Genomic DNA, 19866 nt, shown 5'->3' with positions numbered 1-19866 from the left:
GCTTCCCTAGTTCTCCCATGTTGCTATCCTCGACACTTTCTAGTTTCCTGGTCAGAGGGGACAAATTCTTCTTTATATTCCAATATTCCTCCCACATACTCCACACGTCTTCAAAATGCCTTCTGTCAAATGCAGGCATTATTGAAATGACTTATCAAGTGAGGTGGGCAGGGGAAGCTAGTATCCCAACTCTCGTGCCTGGCTAATGGAAATGTGCTCACCAATTCCACTCACTGGTTTAATAATAGACGTTACAATGCTCCCTCCCCTCATGCTTAATCCCCATCTTCTCCATCTTGAGTTCACAGTTATTGAAGAGACGTCTATTTCCCTTTCACTCACTTACCCCTCCTCTTCAAAAATTTCACCTCCCTAACATATATGTGTTTGTGACAAAAAGTCTTCAAATCAGTCCTTGACTCTCATTCATTTTTCTAAAGGATGCACCATATAGTATAATGCATGGATACTTATTATTAAACAATAAACACTGAAGCAATTCTAAGCATTCTATGGTTCTAAATATACTTTGTGTAATAAAAATTTAGCTTGTAATTTGTTTGGGAATTCACCATTTAACTGTCTGGGAATGACATCCATTCTCCAGATGTCCTCATCCCCATTGGTCACAGCTTATTATAAATGACCATCAGTGGAATACTCATCAAGGCAGTTCTCCACCAGCTTTGTAAAAATTTTAAATAAATAAATAAATAAATAAATAAATAAATAAGAATTATTCTCCCTCTTCTGGGAGATTGTAAAGAATGGAATATTTCAGTTGCACATGTCTTCAGCATTAAATTCTTCCCAAAGAAAAGTGTCATGATATAAATCAACCCACAATAGTAATAAACTTCTGACTATTCCTAGAAACTACAAGATAATAACTTTTTTTAATTTTATTTTTTTTAAATTTACATCCAAATTAGTTAGCATATAGTGCAACAATGATTTCAGGAGTAGATTTATTAGTGCCCCTTACCCATTTATCCCATCCCCCCTCCCACACCCCCTCCAGTAACCCTCTGTTTGTTCTCCATTTTTATGAGTCTCTTATGTTTTGTCCCCTCCCTGTTTTTACATTATTTTTGTTTCCCTTCCCTTATGTTCATCTGTTTTGTCTCTTAAAGTCCTCATGATATTTGTCTTTCTCTGACTGACTAATTTCACTTAGCATAATACCATCCAGTTCCATCCATGTAATTGCAAATGGCAAGATTTCATTCTTTTTGATTGCTGAGTAATACTCCATTGTGTGTGTGTGTGTGTATATATATATATATATATACACACACACACCACATCTTCTTTATCCATTCAAGATAATAACTTTTATACATGTATTCATTCAAGAAAGCTAGAGTAGGTGAGAACCCACCATTTGCTGTCCATTAGACAATTTCCATAAAGCTGTTTTTTGTTACTGTTTTTATGAAAGCATAGGAAAATGCAAAAGACAACATGCATTAGGAGACAACATACATTTGACATCATACCATGTATTGTGAAGAATATTTTTCTTATGTTATATATATTATACACATATATTATATTACTTATATTTTACTTATGGTTATCTTATTTAGTCTTTATAAGAAGCCTGAGAGGTTGGTAATAATGCACATTTTACAGAAAGGAAACAAGCTCAGCAAGCTCAGGTAACCTACCAACATCACACAACCAGTGGTGACTCCAGTCTATCTATCCACAGTGCACATGCTTTCCACTGTATCGTGGAAGAGGACATGATCCCTGGAGAAATTTATCTAGTGAAGATCAGTTAAACATGTTCTACTAGAGTCATTTCATTGGCCACATCTGAGTTGACTCAGACTCTGGGGGTGTTCGAAAGACTTTAGCTCTCTGCCAACTATGGTTGAGTCAGAAACAAACAAGCAAACAAAGGAGGAAAAGTCTCAAGTATGGGGAATGAATTAACATCCAGCAGCTCTAAGAAGGGGTTAACATGACTACACATCAGTCTGTCTGATACAAGATATTAACAAAAATAATTAGCCTAACCTCCAAATTAAAGGAGGAACGTCACCATGACTTAAGTGTGCCTATAAAAGATCCAGTATGGTGTTTTCCTTGCAAAAGAAAATCTTAGCAACCTCTGCAGTATCCTGGGTGTTTACCCACAATATGTTGGGGAAAGTAGGAGTTTAACTAAATGTAAATATCTATAAGTCCTCTCCTCCAAATGACAAACAACAAAGATAATTTACTCTATTTTTCTGCTGAAGTGGAATGTCCACCAACAATAAAGTATCAAGTAGTACAGAAAAACTCTGAAAGAGAGATATCTTAGAACATAGTTACTGCTAAAGCCGTAAGAAAAGCAACCGCAATCAATGCAAAGCGATAATTATAGCATTCTTTCAAATCACCCTTAATGACAGAAAACACAGCCTAGCCTCATTAGTAAACCACGAGCTACAGTCCAACTAATGGAACCCACTGGCAATCTCAATAAATATTCCATTTCTGAGAGCCTTTGTAGAGAAAATGGTTTAAGGGAGAGGAAGGGGAGAAATAATCAATGTTCTTTAAAGACTCTTGCTGCTTATAAAATTATAAATCAATCACCTATGTGTTGCTTAAGAGGCTAAGACAATGGAAACAAATGGGAGAAAATACTGTTTCGAAGACACATGTCTATTGTTGACTTAAGACAACAGATCATTTAAGTAATCTGAACCACTGCAATTTTTCCCAAATGCATAAAAACATCAGAGCTAATCAACTGTCATATTGTCAAGCTCAATCATACACAATCCTATCTTCACTACTTAAGCCATTTTCTTTCTCTCCTGTTATTTCAAACATTTCCTTTGAAGTTAAAAAAGGAATAAAATCATTTTTGAAGGGTGCCGAATGTATGGGCCTTTTAACAGAAGGACATTTGCAAAAGGGAAAAAAGCATGTGGCACATCGAAGGAGAAATAACTGACTCACAATCTCTTACCAAGTTAGAATTTTTAGGAAAAAAAAAGTTTTAAATTAAAGTCACAGTAACACGGTTCAGATAGAAATGGCCTCCATTACATTTCCAGGATATTTCTTTTCTGAATCATCTGAAATCTAGTATACTTTCATCTTACCCTATGGCCTTCTTCTGGAAAAGACATAAAATAAAACCCTGCAATTAGCTTAAAAAATATGACAAACTCAATATCATGAAATATAAATAAGAACTAACTGGCAGAGCATGACAAAACAAAAAGCTTCAAAGACAAAAACTCAGCAGAAAGATAGAAATTTATCTTCTTATGTGGTCAGACATTAATTAGTTTTACTTATTTCAATGCTTCTCTGAAAATATCTATGATCTAGGTTGAAATAGACTATGCAATTTACTCATCAAAAAGAAATGTACATCTTATTCTTTTTAGGCTTCCACTGATTCTGATTTACATATGCTTAGTACATAAAAAGTGTTGCAAAAGTATTTTTTCCTAATACATATAACATATTCTGAAATGCTCAATACCTAGCAGGCTAGATAGCTCAGAATTCTGTTCCAGTGTTTTGCAAACATAAGACATATGGTCCATGAAGTTTCTTCCGCACATTTTGGACCAAAGCTGTTAAAGAAAGCAACTTAAATAAATTCTCTAAAATAACTTTTCAAGTGATTCCGAAATTTGTGAAAAATAACCCAATGCAACTGGTTTCAGATTTCAGAATTAATTTTAAATTGAAGAGTTTGATCAGGTATGGAATTCTCTCTCATTAAACTTTTTAATCCTGATTAAAGTTAGCCAAACCTATAGACATAAAACCAATAATTTACATTTGGTTTCAAACTGGCTTCAAATTCCATTAGATTTAAAATTCCTAGTAAAACTTGTTTAGTAGATGCATTAATTTTCTGTTGCTATATAGCAAACTACTACAAATTCAGTAGCTTATAACAACATCCACTTCCTATCTCAGTTTCAGAAGACTTAGAATCTCTGGGTTCTCTGCTCGGGGTCTCCCTAGACTGAAATCCAGGTGGTGAATGGGGGTGTAGACTCATCTGTATCTCAAGATCCTCCTCCAAATTCATTCAAGTTTTGGCCAGCATTGGGATCCTTGCGATTGTAGGAATGAGGTTCCTGTGTTCTTGCTGCTATCAACTGGAGGCTATTCTCAATTCCTGGAGTCTACCAGCTGTTCCCAACCACACAGCTACCTTCACAACACAGAGGTTTGCTCCTTCAAGGCCAGCATAAGACTCTCCTTTACTTATCGGACACCTGGGTGTCTCAGTCGGTTAAGCATCTGACTCCAACTCAGGTGGTGATCTCACGGTTTGTGGGTTTGAGCTCCAAATCGGGCTCTGTGCTGACAGCTCGGAGCCTGGAGCCTGCTTCAGATTCTGTCTCCCTCTCTCTCTCTGTCCCTCCCCACTTGCGTTTTCTCTCTCTCTCTCTCTCTCTCTCTCTCTCTCAAAAATAAGTAAACATTAAAAAGATATTTTTAAAAAGAAAAGAATCTCCCTTACTTTTCATATCTTTACCTCTTTGAAGGACCCACCTTATTAGATCAGGTCCACCCCAATAATCTTTTCGGTAATTCAAAGCCATTAGAGATCTTAATTATATCTGCAAAATTCATTCTGCTATATAACATAATATAATCATGGGAATGACATTCTATCATATTCACAAGTCCCAATAATAGTCAGTGGGGGAGAATTTTATACATTGTATACACAGGGGGAGGGTATATTCGAATTCTGTTTACCATAGATGCTTGTAAAAATAACACTACCATAAAATGCTACTGTTTTTATGAGAAGTTAGATTATTTTTGTTTCTTGAAACAACAAGGTTATTTCAATAGAATTTACCCATACATACAAACAGTACCAATCGTTGCAGTTCATTTCCACAAGCCTTTGGATGTCACAGAATTTGGTGAAGCTTCTGTAGCCTTCCTGCTATGAAAATGTTTTTAATGTATAGAATGTTACTCCACCAGGACAAAAAGAAATCAGCTGTGGTTAGGTTAGCCTTTCCCTCCCAGGCTAGCTCAACCACAGGTTCTAAAGCTGCACACTCAAAATATCTAGGTCCTTTGTTAGTCTGGAATAGATGGGGAAATCACTGGGAGACTTAGTCCATCATAGGGTGGAAACGGGGATTCAGTTCGGATCCTATATATAGATCAATACCTGGTGTGGATTGGATCCACAATGCCTACTCTCTTCCCAACGCTTCTACATGTGCTTGGTCCATTTAACTGGATTTCTGACACATTTCTTTGGTAAGATCTGTGTTTTGCCTTCGAACAAGCTTATTGGCGTGAGTGTCTGACCACCTGTCTCAGATTCTGCCAGGCCCTCACTGGGCCTTGTCCTCCATGTCCTTGGCTGCTGGACACATGCTCTTTCCCTGGTGGTAGAAAAACTAGAACCCCTCTTTAACTATCACCTCTTATCTGAGGATTTCTGTTATCTCACTCTTCTCCTGGAACTGAACCTTAGTTAAAAATACCAATCAGAATAGCAAAGTAGCCACGATTCATTTAGTGTCTGCCATATGCCAGGTATTCAGATGGCTACTTTACATTTATATAAGCTTTTCAACAACTTTCAAATGAATTATTATTTCCACTTACTGATAAAGACCGCCGCTCAAAGGGATTATGTAATTTGCACTAGGTCATCGATCTGGTAAACATCAAAGTTGGGATTAAAACCAAGATCTCTCTAGTCCCAAACCCCATATTCTTGCTCTTCACATTTTTTTTTAACGTTTATTCATTCCTGAGAGAGAGAGAGAGAGAGAGAGAGAGAGAACGAGCGGGGGAGGAGCAGAGAGAGAGGGAGACACAGAATCCTAAGCAGCTCCAGGTTCCAAGCCGGCAGTCCAGAGCCTGATGCGGGGCCCAAACTCACTGACCGCGAGATCATGACCTGAGCTGAAGTCGGATGCCCAACCGACTGAGACACCCAGGCGCCCCATATTCTTTCCTCTTTAAATAGAGGAGAATATTATTTATTTTACAAACTAGGTCACTTCTGAGACTAAAAGAGAGTCCTATTAATAATTACAATTAATAAAAATTATTGAAATTAATAATTATTATTACAATAATAATAATAATAAACATAGACACAAGCCAAGACTGTACCAGACACATCAAAAGGTAAAATTTCTTTAACTTTAGCTTTCATATCCTTTACATCTTAAGGCCTGATTTTATGGTAAGTTGCCTCTTAGTAGCCAGTCCAACAATGGGAGTGACTTCTCCAAGTGGATATCAGCTTTCTCCCCTTCCCTGTTGATCAGTGATGCACACAGGTCAGAGCATGCTTCAAGGCTATGCCTACCAAGCTATTTCCTGTTAGTCTAACAAAAAGAGGAGTCTGAACTTCCGGGTTGTAAAGCCTGACAAGTCGATTTCACATTCTTCAATTCGTTTTCATGTAACTCCTCTTCCTGATCATTAACAAGATTTCTCAGTTGTATCTTTAGAGACCAAAGAAGCCTCAAAGTAACTGAGATTTTTCTCAATTAAATCTATATACTCAGTTCCCAGAACAGTAATAAACACAAAAGAGGTTTTCAAAATGTTTACTGATTATGATAAATATGGATATCTACACAACTATAATATTTTGGAATATGCAGATGAGGGCATGTACATGTAGGTGGTTTTTTTTTTTTTACACAGACTCTCTCCTATCTCATTCATCTGTAGCGTGTATCTTTCTATACTTCCTTTTTAAAATCCTCCAGTATTGAATAGAAGCCTCATGAATGGAGGCTCTAGTACAATCTACACAAAGCTCAGTATGCAGTGAGAACACAATGAAGCATACTAAAAAACTGATTTCAATTAACATGGTGTCCCAAAGTCTACAGTTTTCCACAAAGCCCATAATTATATCCACAATTAATTTTTAACTTTCATATTCATTAAATAACTTTAGAAAGGAATTCTGTGGATCCCTAATCCTTTCAGATTCTCTTCAGAAGAAGTGTTATGTAGCCTTTTAACTTAGATAATTCTCATTCAAGTCTTTGCACTTTCAGACTCCTGTGTGGACACATACAAATGACTCTGAGACACTTCTTATTGATTTGGCCCTGCCTTCCTGAGAGGGCAAGAACAAGGTGATCGAATTGTCTTCATAAACTCTGGCGTGAAAATATAAATTGCCATACAATTTCCCAACATATTATTGTAAGTAAGTGTTGCTTAAAATTCTCCCATGAGAAGATAACCTATATTTAAATAAATTTGAGAAACACTATGCTTTCCATTTCATCTCTCAATACTTATTAGCATCTCAAAGACTGTAGCCTGTGGCTATGTCTCCTACCATGAACAAGGAGACCTAAAGACAAAGACATGCCCAGGTACATTTATAACTAAAGATCTCCTCCTAGCTAACCCCTAAGGGGGAAAGTTGGGCCATAGACTATAGACTGAGGAGCAAGTTACTAACTACCCTGAAGACTCCTTACATTGAAAACTCCTTTCTGGTGAGGTATGGGTAATCCCATAAAGATATTTTCCAGCTCTTCTGGGGACTGGCATCCTCAAGTAGACACTTTAATATCAATTCCCCATTCTTTGAAAGTAGAGCTAGAACCAGAAGCCCTGTGTGGACTTTCCCACTTCTCTAAAAGGCAATCGGAAACAATTCAGCAAAATGGCTATGGTAATATTAATTTATGTAAACATTATGGGGGAATATGGAGAAGTTTGTTTTCAGTATAATACTGAAACAGAAACTTTGTACCGACCAGTAGTGATAGTGATGAAGCAAACATAGGTTGGTAAAAGACATATTAAGTGGGTCAGAACTTCTAGCTCTGTCCATTCATTGACATGTACCTTGCAGGAACCCATGAAAAACCTTAGCCAGGAAACCCAGCAGCCAAGAAGTGAGCATTCATAAGTCAAAATAGAAATAAGTCATCAGAAAGATAGATAAGAAGTTCACAAAGGACGTTTCTAGGCTTAACCACAATGTGTCATTTGGTACTGAATCTATTTAGAACCAAGAGAAATCAACATCCTCTCTTTCCCAGAATCCACCTTGAGGAGGGACTTGCCAAACTGTAAACAATAGGCTACGTCTTCCATGCTTGGCACTTGGCGGCCACTTGCATTTGAATTGGCCTTCCAAATGTGGTGCCGCTGTTCATTTAAAAGAGAAAGGTGTAGAGCAGGACTTCTGAACCTCAGCACTTCTGTGGGCTCTATCATGGGTTCTATATAAGAGCAGTGACAGTTCTATCTTAACCTCTGTCCCATGGGAATCCCAGTTAATGTCCAGGTGACATTCCACACATTTGTAGAATCCTGTCTGGCTTCTCTACTTGGAAGGTATTTGGAGAAGCTATAGTGAGCTGAACTATAGTGAGAATGCACACGTCTGCAGGATGTGAATTCCAATCATCACACTCCTTCCCTCCTCATGTTCTTAAGGAGAATTTGCAAGTTTCCTAGTGCTCTTTCTTGGCCTGTAAAATGTAATGAACTCTCAGACATTTCAATATTGCAAAAAAAGAATTCAAAAGAAATGGAAAACCTCTTGTGTTTCCCCAATTGATGGACTAACTCTGCTAAATGATACTTTATCAGGTTAATTTTGAGAGACAACCCCTTTATTGATACAAAAAATCTTCTGTCTCCACTGATTCACTTAATTATTGACTAAATTCAAGATGCTTGGGAATGAGAAGTAGATTTACAAATACTGGAGTCTTTTTCATACAATTAAAAGCACACTTAATGGTACCACGAAAAGTCTTCTCTGTGAGCCAAGTGACCGCATAATGTGCATTAGGTGAAATTCCAGAGGTTTAACGATTGATTTTCCCTACAAATTGTGCAAAGTGAGTGCAACACTAAAAGCAAGGAGTGCTGTCAAGTAAGGACTATAATTAACAAAACAAGCTTATGAAAAAATAAAAAAGATGAAAATGAATCCAGTTCACCTTGAGAGAAGCCCCTGAGTAACAGGTTAAGTAATATATTCAGTAACTTAGTACAGTTGCTAAGGAAACAATTGTTTGCAAAAGAGGATTAATGGTAAGAAGGAACCAGACTCAAATACCAGACTTAATCTCATGTTTTCATTATGCAGGAAAGATCACAAATCGATAAGGGCCTGTCAGTTGAATCTGCAACATCCAAGCAATGCTACACCTAATTGTATAATACATATAACAGATGTGGATTCCCACTGGAAAACAAAAATATACCAGATACATGTAGAGAAATGTACGGGCTTAAATGGACATTAAATGATATGCTAACATGACCTGGAAAATAATGCCATATACCCAATATATATAAAATGTAGATAAGACTAAAGTAAACATAAGTTTGTCTAATGAAATTCTAACACCTTGCAGAAAGAGTTTTTATTTTTCTAATTTTATCTTCTTATATTTTGGAATACTTAAAATTCTCATTTAGGAATGTCATTAAAGGGTGAAACTTAGAAGAAAACTAATGCTTTAACTTCCAATTCTTTCAAACAACAAGCAACAAAAATTCTGACTTGTAGAATCACCCTGGTCCATAGGACACCTTCATCTTTGGCAAAGACGATGGAGGGTAGGTTTCTATGAAACGCAATGTGCAAGGAACGCCTTTTTACCTTAAAAGATAGATCAATGCGTATCATCAGCCCCTTTCTGGAGAGAGAGTTTATGAAATGGGCTTTACCATCTCTCTGGGGTTGTTTGCTGGTCAATATCCTCAGCCTGGTAACCCAGCAGGAGGTAAGAAGAACAAGGAGCCCTGACCTTGACCTCTGACAGAGGTTTGAATAGTCTTTTACAGAAAGATCAAGTAAGCATCTTAAAAGACTCTAAAATAAGACCAGGAGTGGTAACCTTATTTAATTAGCTCATTCCCCTGAACCAAGAAAAAGCATCAGAAAATGCAGCTCTTCCATCCAGGCCTTTGGAGGACCTCTTACCCCATGGGAATTATCTTGTTCCCTAACCCTACATTCCCAGAGGCCCCATTCCTTTCCCACTGTGACACTTTGATCCTTTCTTCCCTTGGAAAACTCACCTTTCCTCGGACTCCCTCCCCTTCGCCCCTAGGAAAATTCTACTTCTCTCCCATGAAAAGTCTATGGATATCTTCATCTCTTTCTGCATTACCGCCAAGTCTGCTACCTCAGACTTCAGCAAACTTGGAATAGACGTTTTTCTTTGCTCAGGCTTTTGCTGGTTCTGAGGGGAACCATCGGCTGTGCACCCATGAGTAGAAGGAGCCAGTAGAAGCTGTTTAGCAATAATGGCTGAGCCATGTCCCTCTAGAACCATCTAAGAAAGGGGAGTATAATCATATAGAAGAAAGCACATTCTTCGCATTCATGGGGTCTTCCTCCTACTCTTTGAGAAATAAGACCTTGGTGTTCAGAGACTCTTGCTTCTTTCCTGCCTTGCAAAGCACTCACCTTTCACATGAAAGAATAATGGCTCTGCCTGAGCCATCATCATAGATTGTGCAATTATTGAATGCATCCTGTCTCAGATCCCATTTGCTTCCCTGGTGGTGAGGAGGGCGTAGTGGTTAATTTTTCTATATACAGAGAGTCCTCTTTCTGGGGTCTAAGATCATGTTTTTGGAAATACAAAAATACCTCCACAGAGCTGCTTGGCCTACAGTCATTTTTATTGACTAGGTTTTGTCTGACCATCATAGCTAACTGTTACACAATTTTATGACAATTGGACATTAAAAAAAAAACCTATCAGGACTATAGATGACAAAAAAAATAGACAAAATGCTTATCATACCATTATTGCCAATAACTTAATTACTAAAGTAACTGTAGTCGAAACCATTACACCCCCAAATATTTATTCATTCCTTCAACACATATTTAATGGACACCAGCCACATGTTAAGGGTGGGGTATCGGGAAAGAAAAGCCACCAGACAGAGACACAGCAGCCCGCCCTTGGTCGATGGAGCCTTTCCTCTGGTCTCCTACCACTGCCCCACCTCTTTCTCCTTCCTCGTCTGTTTTATTGCTCCCCAATGTGGGAAACGCAGCACAGGAGCTCTATCTGTCTGGAGCAGATAAGTACTGAGTTGGCTTCTTCACACAGACAAAGCTGCAGCCTGGGATCCTGAGTAGGACATGCCTCTCCTCCCTCCCTGTGTCCTCCCCGGCACTCGCCACCCACCACTCCACACTGTTCTAAGTGGCGCTGGGCTTCAGCTTTCTAGACAAGCATCGACCTTAGACGTAACCAGCCTGGGGTGATTTCCTCTTCGAATGCAGGTGGTGCAGAACACTATCCACAGGTCTTCTCCATGACAGCGTGACCACAACGCACCAAGCGCCCATTACCTTCACCGGTAGAATGGCAGCCAGTTCCCATGGTGAACACACGGCCAGCTTGACTGGATGGGAAGCAAGGCGCTTTCCACTGAGGGCTTTTGTTTTTGTTTGTGCGTTTGTTTGTGTGTTTGTTTTTCACTTGAGTGTAGTTGACACAGGTTACATTAGTTTCAGGGGTACGACCGTTGTAATTCAACTTCTCTGTGTTATCCCATGTTCACCACAATTGTAGCTACCATCTGTCCCCATGCAACGCTATTACACCAGTGATTATACTCCCTAAGCTGTACCTTTTATTCCCATGATTTACGTATTCCATAACTGGAAGCCTGTATCGCCCATTCCCCTTCACCCATTTTGCCCATCCCCTCCCCCTCCTTCCTCTAGCACCCATCAGTTTTTTCTCTGCATTTATAGGTCTGATTCTGCTTTTTGGTTATTCATTTGTTTTGTTTCTTAAATTCTCAATTTAAATTATTAAATGCTTAATTTCTTTTTTTTTTTAATTTTTTTTTTCAACGTTTATTTATTTTTGGGACAGAGAGAGACAGAGCATGAACGGGGGAGGGGCAGAGAGAGAGGGAGACACAGAATCGGAAACAGGCTCCAGGCTCCGAGCCATCAGCCCAGAGCCCGACGCGGGGCTCGAACTCACGGACCGCGAGATCGTGACCTGGCTGAAGTCGGACGCTTAACCGACTGCGCCACCCAGGCGCCCCAAATGCTTAATTTCTTAAATCCTCAAATTTCGTATAGGTGAAATTGTACGATATTTGCCTTTCTCTGTCCGACTTATTTCACTTAGCATAACACACTCTAGGTACATCCATGTTGTTCAACAATAAAATGGACCAGGAACCTATTCCACCTTGGAACAGGGAGGGCGGGGCACCCAAAGATAACAGAATGATTCTCTCTGTCATGACAGCAATGACTTCTGTTGCTCTGAGTATAGAAACGGTGCCCTTGTGCTGCCCTCTGGCTAAGCTGCCAGTAACACAGGAGCAGAGCAGCAAGGGTGAGGTTTCCATGTGAAAGAATCTACCTCAACAAAGGAAAAAAAGCTTTTAAAAATCTTATAGAATTCTCAGCTCTCCAGGGAGTTAGACATTGCTCCCGAGTGCTCACAGGTCCACACAAAGCACCTGTATAAGGCATATATTTGACTCAGTGCACTCTTCCACGAAACATATTCCCCCTGGCAGGGGAAATGACAGATAAGCAAACTAGTATACATTTTCCACAAGAAAATTGTGGCCACACTTCCACTTTTTCCCTTCTCTCCAACTAAATCCTTAAGTCTTTTCCACCTTTCCTATATTTTCTCCATCCCTTTCCTCTCTCTACGTGTTTGATATCTGTTCACTAAGCTATGAAGACTCTGCATCCTTACCCCCCAGAATAACTTGGGCCTCAGAAGACAAGGCAAGTGGTTTTGGGAGCTGACAGAACTTCTGATGCCTTCATAATCCTGTGAGAAATGGGTGTTATCTGACATCTGTCTGAGGGTGTCCTCAGACATATTTCTAGGTTTGGTATTGTCTCCTTTGTCTCTGGGGCAAGCAATAGAGAAGAGCGATATTGATGAACAAATTAGGGAAAGATAGAAGTAAACCGGAGGAACAGAAATGCTTCCATCACAGATACCCCGATGTGGTAAGGTAAGAAGGAGAGAGAAGGAGAAAGACAATCCCCTTCTTCCCTAAAGGTACCTCATCTCCAAACCTCCATCCCACACAAATATTGAGAAAGCTACTGTGATGAGCACAAACTTTAGGCAAAAAAATTAATGTGAAGAACTGGGGCGTTATTTTTTCAACTCAGTTTATACTTTGAATCCTCATTCTCCTGAGTTGAAAACTAAATTTTTTATCAGTTCCGCGCCCTTCCTATTCTGAGGTAACACGACAATTCTGGAGCATTGGCGAAGTGCCAGGCTTGGAGCTATGGCCTGGGAGAACAGACATCTGAGTCAGATGAGTCTGTTCCTATCGGCCCACCAGCCAGGTGTCATCCCTGCCTCTCGACTGCAGGTGCCCTTGGTCCAGCTCAGCCTCAGCTGTCTCCAACTGCTCATCCTGCAGTTTGGGCCATGGAGACTATGCTACCTACAGCATGATCTAACCTCTGTGCTGCCACAGGCAACCGGAATTGCTCTTTGGCGCTATATCACCCTGGGGAAGTGAAGGTCTCCCTGGCCAACTAAACCTCCTCTGCCTAAATCCACTTGAAGACATTAATTCCTTCTACGGAGTTCTGCTATTCTCCCAACTCTGTCTGAGAATCACGGCCCAGCCTATCTCTGCTCTGGGTCCCCTACACGTATCTGGTCTTTTATTACCCTTCTGAGCCTTGGCCTCTTAGAAGCACAGGAAATAGCCCCTCACCTTAGGGAAAATAGCCCCTTTCACCTTAGAAGCACAGGAAATAGCCCCAGCACCTTATCAAGGGCCCAGTGCTCTTCTCACTTGCCTTCTGACGCTCTGTCCTATGGATCAGAGGACATTTATCCAATCAGATCATCAGGGTAGACAGGTTTGTTTTCTTTATTAGTATCTCCCAAACTTAACGTTCATGCCTTTTCTCCTCTGAAGGCTATGTTTGGTTTTTGAAATTCAAAACCCAAAGGAAAATTCTGGGTTTGTTTCTCTCTCTTTCTACTGTTTTAGCCCTTCTCTAAGGAGGTAATAAACTGGAAATAGCATCAGGAGTGCTGAGGAAAAGGAAATACTAGGAGAACACACACCCATACCCACATATATATATAGATACATATATATGTGGGTGTGTGTGTATGTGACATATGTATTTTTATGCATCATATAATATATATTTAGTTATGGTTATAATGTTTGCTTGACACACTAGTTTTCTGATATGACACCAGCATATTCTCAATAAACCTAAATTGCCAGACAGGGCACCTGAGTGGTTCCCTTGTCTATTGTCTCTCTGTCATGGTGGCAGGCTAGGAAAATAGCAGTAGTAGGTAGCAGAGAATCATTTTATTTGTATTTCTTAAAGTTTATTTATTTATTTTGAGAGAGAATGAGTGAGAGAGAGAGGGGAGTCAGGGGAAATCCCAAGCAGGTTCTGCACTGGCAGCACAGAGCCTGATGTGGGGCTTGATATCACAACTATGAGATCATGACCTGAGCCAAAATCAAGAGTCAGATGCTTAACTGACTGACCCACCCAAGTGCCTCAAAGAAGACATTTTTAAAAACCAAACTACTTCACATGTGTTCATTTCTTCAAATAAAAAATGTTTGGGAGTTCTCTGGGAGACCCTTGAGAGAGAGCTGGTTACAGCTCCCTGCACCAGGGGAGAAGCATGGGCTTCAGTGTATAATTAAACAGTAGGTGCGTCTAAAAGCTTCAGAAAGGAGTCTTGAGAATTCTGGATAACATTTGAATCAAGGTTTCCAAACGCCTCTTCACAAATAACCTACTGCTCTTCTGGATTTGTATGTTTATCTAATCATGGTCAATAATTTTTACAAATCCCACCTGACTGGCCATTGTATTTAAAGCCAGTGCCCCAAGGTTTTGCCGTCCTGCTTTTCTTTGCATCTGCATATTCTAATAATTACACATATTCTGTTAACATCAGACATTTCTCTCTAACATTTCAAAAGCTTCTAATGTGTGGCCATCTGGCACATGGACTCCAATAGATGGCTCTGCTGTATGTTCTCATTCTATCAATGTATCTTTCTACGTATCAACTATCTATCATCTACCAATCTCTCAACTGTCTATCTACCTACCTAACTGCCTAACTATCTTTGTAAGATTCATGCCTCTCTTCCTGTAAGATTCATTGGACAGTCATACTTGTTAACGTATGACAGTCATGCTGCCTCCCCTGAGAGCCCGTAGGTTCTGTTGGGACATGGACTGTGTCTGTGGTGGGCACCACTGCTCCCTGGGGTCTAGCCGAGGAGGTAGCATATGCAAGGGATGAGTAAATATTTGTTCAATGAGTACATGGTCCTCTCTGAGAGCAGATACCTGTTACCGTTGGTTATCAATTTCCTGGGATTCTGACTCTGCGAGTCAGTCACCTCTCACAGTCACAAAGCACGTGCCTCCCCCCACGGGATCCCATCACAATCGCTCCGATATTTGCAATGTGGCATTGCACATCCCTATCTGTACAGACCCACCTCGATGCTTCTTCTTTCACTCAGGAAATGCACATGAATTTGAGTGCCGGTACCGTGTGAAATAGTTCACATTTGCTCTTTTTCTTTAAATTGTTCAGCAAAGTGTGTACTTGATCATTACTAATGGTGTATTTGCATTCACCTCGCAGCTCATCTTGACCCATCGGCCTGCTGAGACCTAAAAATTGAGGGCAGCTGCTCTAGACCTGTGCTTTCAAACCACTATGCATACAAATCACCCGGGGTTTTTGTTAAAATGCAGATTCTAACTCAGTAAACCTAGAGTGGGGCCTGAAAGTCGGCATTTCTAACACACATACCCCAAGAACCTGCCCCTCCTCTGGTCCATGGACCACACTTTGAGCTGGGAGGATATGATTACTGCTCATCCAACCGACTGAAATAAAGCTTAAAAAGTGTACAGCCTAACAAAATATTTACATCTGTCTTAAAGATTTTTTTCTTTTTCACACTTTTGTATTGTTTACTTTTTTTCTCTCCTCATTTCATACACATCTAGCCATGGAAAGTAAGTTTGGCACAAATGTTTTTAACAATAAAAATAATTTCTAACTAAGTAATTTTTATTGCTTCCAACAATGCTGCAATGAAATGGACATGTCTCCCTGTGCAAACCAGCAAGATTTGCTCTGGGCTTACACCCTGCAGTAGAATCCCTCCTTCGTGGCAGAGCTACATCGCCAACTTCATGCAGTATGGCCAACCTGCTCTACTGAGCCGTTTACCAAGCTGCAAACCTGACGGCGACATATGTAGGATTCTCTTTGCTCATGAAGTTCCCGCATGGGAAACTTAAACATAAAATTCATGAGAACCGTTTTTATCTTTGGGGAGAGAGGGGATGGGATCACAGTAAGGTAGCCAAGAGTCTTAACCTTCTCTGTAATTTATGATTTGAAGAAAAAAGAAGAGAAGATAAAATGTTAATATTTTAAAATACTGGGTGATGGCTAAGTATCAGTTTCTTATATTATTCTCTGTACTTTTCTGTCAGTTTCAAATAGTCCAGAATTTTTGACAGCTTTATTGAAGTGTAATTTATATACCAAAAACAAAAACAAAAACAAAACCCCTGCACATATTTCATGCACTATTTCATGAGTTTGGGCATAGGCAAACATTCAGGATACCATCGCCACAATAAAGACAACGGACGTATCTATCGCCTCCAAAAGTTTCCTTGTGTCCCTTTGTTTTTGTTTTGTTTTTTTTAATAGAACTCTAGAATGTATTCATCTTGCATAATTAAAACTTTATTGGACAACAGCTGTCCATTTCTCCCACCCTCCAGCTCCGGCGACCACTATTACATTCTCTGCCTGTATGAGTTTGACTATGTTAGATCCCTCACATAAGTAGAATCATGAGGTATTTGTCCTTCTATGACTGGCTTATTTTACTCAGCATAATGTCCTCCAGGTTCATCTATGTTGCCACAAATGGCAGGATTTCTTTCTTTTTTGAGCCTGAATAGCAGTCTATTGAATACATATACTACATTTTCTTTATCCATTCGTGTGTCAGTGGACACTTGAGTTGTTTCCATGTCTTGCCTATTGTGAATAATGCTGCGATGAATGTAGGACTGCAGATATTTCTTCTAGAGTCTGATTTCCCTTGGATTTATGCCCAGAAGGGGGATCGCTGGATCATACGGTAGTTCTAATTTTAACTTCTCAAGGAATCTGCACACTGTTTTCCACAGCTGCTGTACCATTTTTCTGGGATATGACACCAAAACCATAGGTAACAAAAGCAAAAATAGACAAGTGGGACGATATTAAACTAAAAGGCTTCTGCACAGAAAAAAATCAACAAAATGGAAAGTCAACCTACTGAATGGGAATAAATATTTGCAAAACCATATGTGTAATAAAGAATCGATTTCCAGGGGTGCCTGGGTGGCTCAGTCGGTTAAGTGTCCAACTTCGGCTCAGGTCATGATCTTACAGTCCGTGAGTTCGAGCCCCGCCTCAGGCTCTGTGCTGACAGCTCGGAGCCCAGAGCCTGTTTCAGATTCTGTGTCTCCCTCTCTCTCTGACCCTCCCCCGTTCAAGGTCTGTCTCTCTCTGTCTCAAAAATAAATAAACGTTAAAAAAAAATGTTAAAAAAAAAAAGAATTGATTTCCAAAATATATGAAGAACACCAACAACTCAATAATAAAAAAATAATAACTGGATCAAATATTCTATAATATCTTTAAAAGCCTATAACCATTACCATACTGTAAGTGACATCTTCTTGTTCTTTTGTTTTTGATCAAATTCCCGTGGTGAAATGAGAAACAAAGGGAAGGAAGAGGCCACAGAAAAACATGAAATATGAAAATTTTACAAGCAAAATAAATTCTATTATCCTTCGGATTTTTACATTTACATTCAATATTTGGGGGGAGGGATTATCTCATATATTTTAGATTTTCTGTTCCCTAAAAACTTACAAGTTCTTTACTCTAGAATGAAAGGAAAAAAAAATCAAGAGAGTGGATCCTTTCACAAAGTGCCTTAATCTGGGAATTTTTCTAGAAGGAAATAAAATCGAACCCAAAAGAGGAAGGTATCTCCTGGCAAACACCATATTTCGAACACATCCTTGGTGCGAAGCTCTAATTATGTTATCACTGACTTGCCCTTGGTACTAAGGGGAAAACTGATTTAATTCTGAGACTCTGAAGTTTACTAGCAAGTGACTCACCTTTCTTAATTCCTTCTGCATATTTCTCCCTTTTTACTTCCTATCCCTAAACTTAGAAAACTGTTTTCTTTTACCTATTTTAAATTCACTAGAGAACAAACTGTGTTTTAGAATAAATTGTTCTAGAGAATGGAACATCTAGAAGTCACATTATATATTCTCGCACTGAACTAAAAAACCCACAAATGAAAGGAAACTGAAATAGCTCCTATTTAGAAGCAATGAGTCACTTTTCCAGCTTTCACTGCTTCACCCGGTATAGGAACACCCTTTCTTCTATGATATCTGCCTTCCAGTAATCTACGAGCACAGTGTAGTTAGCAGAGTTGTAGCTGGGGAACACACGAAGAATTTTCCTGCTACATCCACAATATGTCACTTCATCTTCTCCACATTTCTCTTTAACTTAAAATTGTTCATCCTGATTTCTAAGCATTAGAAATCCAATTACGTCTGCGTTTAAACTTTGGGAAATCGTTCCCTTGATGTTTTAGAATTTGAAATGGTCTAAAGAGTCAAAAAGGTCATCAGTGAGCACAATCAGAATCCATTAAACCGTAAAGACATATTCTAATGCAAAAGTAATTTTAAAAATCACATCTGAGGATCAAATTAAATGTTTATTTTCCATTTAATTCCAAACTTTCAATGATATAACCCTCTTGGGCCAATTTCACACTCTTGGTTATACAGTAAGTTAAGCCTTCTGGACGCACTAGTTTTCTTTGCTTTTCATGTAGCTTATTATTCATCGCCATCCTGCTCTTCCTTTCTACTCATTTATCCATATGGAAAATGTGTTGACATAAAAAAAATTGTATTATGGAAGAAAAATCTTTGCACGATTCCTTCTTCTCCTGCAGCTATGAGAGGTACATGTTCTATTGTTACACTCCATTTCTCATATGTTCACTCATTGCCTAGGAAACCCCCAGATTATATTTCTTCATTCTGAAGTATCAGAGCCTCTGTTTCCATTAAAAATTCACAAATGCGGGTGCTCCTGGGTGGCTCAGTTGGTTAAGCGACCGGCTCTTCACTTGGGCTCAGGTCATGATCTCACAGTTTGTGGGTTCAAGTCCCACACAGGGCTCTGCAACAGCAATATGGAGCCTGCTTGGGATTCTCTCTCTGCGCCCCCCCCTCTGTCTCTGCCCCTCCCCCCACTTGTGTGTGCACACTTTCTTTCTCTCTCTCTTTCAAAACAAGTAAACTTTTTAAAAAATTTCACAAATACAGACTGAGTTATAACACTAGTAGAGTAGATTCGAGAAAATTAATAAATTAGATCATGGAGTCATAACTGTCCTAAAAAAAGCCTGAAACTTGTTACTCCCTTTTCTTTTTGATTTGTTTTGGCAGCTTTTCATTCCCTCTCCTCTGTACAGAAGTCTCCCCATCGCCACCAGCATTCCAGTTGGACCTCAGGAGCCTAAAGGTATGAGAAATACTTCTTCCTTTCCCAGTATGAGAAATACCTCTCGGCACTCAGTGTCAGCCATTGTCTTCCACTGCACTTTGTACCCTGTTTGTTGCTAAATAAAACCTGTGATGTTGCCCTCATATTCTTGACATCTGAATACTATATAGAAAACATGCCCTGCATCAGGCATTCAGAAAAGAAAACATCACGAAAGCTGCAGCCCTCCAAGTAT

At 39.4% G+C, this 19866-nt stretch overlaps 1 long non-coding RNA gene across 1 annotated transcript in view; it reads left to right on the top strand.

Moving 5' to 3' along the window:
• The window catches only part of LOC116737873, an 84913-nt gene extending 65269 nt beyond the window's left edge, over positions 1-19644 (top strand). Inside the window, exon 3 of the long non-coding RNA XR_004343161.1 lies at positions 19574-19644. This is a non-coding gene — a long non-coding RNA (uncharacterized LOC116737873). The remainder of the gene's footprint in view (positions 1-19573) is intronic.
• The last annotated feature ends 222 nt before the right edge of the window (positions 19645-19866 follow it).

Source organism: Lynx canadensis, chromosome F2, assembly GCF_007474595.2.
Source record: "Lynx canadensis isolate LIC74 chromosome F2, mLynCan4.pri.v2, whole genome shotgun sequence".
Lineage (NCBI taxonomy): Eukaryota > Metazoa > Chordata > Mammalia > Carnivora > Felidae > Lynx > Lynx canadensis.
This window is presented reverse-complemented; position numbering and strand designations above follow the sequence as displayed.